The sequence below is a fragment of the Acomys russatus genome, chromosome 12 (genome assembly GCF_903995435.1).
Source record: "Acomys russatus chromosome 12, mAcoRus1.1, whole genome shotgun sequence".
NCBI classification, from domain to species: Eukaryota; Metazoa; Chordata; class Mammalia; order Rodentia; family Muridae; genus Acomys; species Acomys russatus.
The window spans coordinates 5,562,286-5,565,222 of NC_067148.1; the positions used below are offsets into that span (position 1 = coordinate 5,562,286).

The window sequence follows — 2,937 nt, forward strand, 5'->3', positions numbered from 1 at the left end:
CTTATAAGTGGATATCAACCATGATGTACAGATTAATCATGCTATAATTCATAGACCCAAAGAAGCCAAGATGGCCCAAGAGCATATATGTGAATCTCCCTCAAAGGGGGAAATCAAATAGACATCTGTGGTAGATGGAGTAAGGGAAGTGGGTCGGAGACAGCATGAGAAGAGTACCTGGTGTGTGGATCAGGGAGTTTGGAGAATAGGGGAGGTAGCATTAGAGGGAGAATTGGGATGGAGAAGGAGTATCAGTGGGAGCATCTTTGTAACATGGGAAAGTCTGGGAGCCTGTGGTGGTGACCCTACCTGAGACTTTGGGAAACAAGGGTTAAGAAACCTGAAGTCATCGCGTCCTGCAGCCAGGTGAAACATCCAATGAAGTGAGTGAGAGAGACACCAACCCACCCATAAAACCTTCAACTCAAAATATGTCTTGCCTATAAAGAGTGTGAGGGTAAATATGGAGTAGAGATTGGGAGAATGGCAAAACCAAAATTGGCCCAACTTGAGACCTACCCCATGGAAGATATACAACCCTTGTCTTGTTTACTTATTTACTTACTTATTTATTTATTTATTTTTGCTCTTTCAAAAAGCTTTATTTTTTCTTGTTTCTAGACTTGGGAGGGGATCCAGGGTGGTTACACAACTGCCTAGTGGCTTGAGGGCTTCATTCAGGTAGAGGTCCTAAGGCTGGCTCCTGCACAGCAAAGGAGCAAGCCTGTTGGAAGGTTAGGAGGCCTCCTAGTGTGCTTGAGAGTGAGCCACTCAAAGAGATAGTCGCCCGTAGGTACCCGTGGCACACCAGGCTGCACTGGCTATAACTCAAGCAGCTTACGGATGTTCGTCAAGTAGTTGCCCATCTTCCTGCTGAGCTTCACCTCCTCATCCAGTAAGTGGTTTTACAAGAAATCACAGAGATGAGGATCTGTGCAAGCAGAACCCAGGGAATTAAGGTCCAAGAGGGCCTGGTTCACGTTCTTCTCCAGGGCTAAGGCAGCTTCCATGGCTTTCTGGGCTTTAGCCTACACATCTTGAGATGATGGCTTCTGCATATCCTGGAAGACTCTGTGACCCCGTACTCCTTCTACAACTTAAGGAGATGCTCGGTGCCCATGTGCTTCTCCTCACTCAATTCACAGAAAAGTGGCCTACACCTTCCAGAGCCACGTCATCCTGATCAAAATAGTAGCCCGGAGAGAAAAAGGCATAGGAGGCCCACAGGTGCTAGTTGACCAGCTTCCACTTTGATGAAATAATTATGATGAATCTGGGAGGTCATGGTTGATCCCCAGTATGGTGATAACTGCAAAGTGACCACGGTGGTCCTAGGAGCCGAGCGGCAAGGAGATGGTCCCAGAGGCTGCCACTGGAGAGACTGTAAGGTGGCTGAAAGCTAACAAAGAGGGAGTCGCCGGGTCTGTTACATCCAAACGCTGTTGAACCAAGGCACAGATTGACAGGGCCTGCAAAGCACTGTAACCTCTGTCATTATTAATGATACACTTCTGTGTATGCAGGCAGGAGACTAACATAACTTCTGAGCGGTTTCATGCACCAGCTGATAGAAACAGATGCAGAGACCCACAATCATAGAATAGGCGGAGCTTGGGGAGGTCTGTGGGACAGCAGGAAGAAGAACAGAAGGAGCTGCAGGTGTCAACGACACAAGAAAACCTACAGAATCAACTAGCTTAGGCCAATGGAGGAATCACAGAGACTGAACCACCAACCAAAGAGCATGCAGGGACTGGGTCTATAACCCATAAGCGTATACAGCCGATATGCGGTGATGTCAACATGTGGGTCCCCTAACAATGGGAGTAGGAGCTATATTTTACTCTGTTGCCTGCCACTGGATCCTTTTCCCATAGCTGGGTTGCCTTGTTATGCCCCAGTGGTAGAGGATGCTCTTAGTCCTACTGTGATTTGACGTTCCAGGGTGGGTTGATACCACTTTGGAGGACACCCCCCACCTTCTCTGAGAAAGAGAGGCAGAAATGGGAGGTGGGTGGGAGTTGGTCAGGCTGTAAAGTGGTTAAATAAAATAAAAAAATAATTGACTTTCATAACTTAGATTACGCTATTATGTAAGAAGTGTTTTTTCTTGTATTTCATGAGATATTTCTTTTGTGGTAGTTTTAGATATGATAATTAACTAGTATGTTTTGCTCTGCATGTACACAATGCTAACCTTAGAATTCTAAGTGTCTTGCAGCCAGAGACGAAGGCTGAAGGAAACCTCGCTCCTTCCTTTTCAAGATGCATGCTGAAGGACTCGTTTTACATTAAATTCTAAAATAGACAAAACAACTACAGTGGTGGAAGTTATGCTTTTGACTGGCTAGGGACTGAAAGAAGGAATGGTAGAGAAAGATGATAGGTGGTTTCAAAAATTGTCTCTTAAAAGTTTAGATTTCTAGCCTTGTATTTTTATATTACTAAAACAAAAAAAGTCCCAATTGCAAAAATTATCATTCCCTACAAAGTGGTGGTGAGAGAAAGTGTCAAGCTTGAATGTTCCTTTTAGTGATATTAAACTTATGTATTTTAATTCCTTCAGTATGGTGCTTTTTCTTACTTTAGGTAGGCCATTCTTTCAAAGTTGTTTAAGTCTCACATCCACCCACAACCATCTGGCTCTGCTTCTGAGATAACCTAATTCTTTCACTATGTGCAGACACTAAAGAACCCTCATTCAAATCCCATAGTGACTGTCATTGATTAGTGAAGACTGTAATAAAGAACTTCCTAGTGAGTAGTCAAATATTAGAAATGGGGATGACTTTCATTTTGTCTTGGTTATGAAAAGGTGATTTTTGTCTCCTGGGATTGTGTAAACTGCATTTTTTGCCTGAGTATCCAGCCCTGTGTGGAGCTTTTTGTGGCTTCTGAGACCAAAAGAATTACTCTTCTTTGGGGACATGGACAATG

At 44.1% G+C, this 2,937-nt stretch overlaps 1 pseudogene; it reads right to left on the minus strand.

The window, feature by feature from the left end:
- Positions 1-677: 677 nt before the first annotated feature.
- LOC127196667 (ferritin light chain 1-like) lies at positions 678-1,285 on the minus strand (annotated as a pseudogene).
- Positions 1,286-2,937: the final 1,652 nt, after the last annotated feature.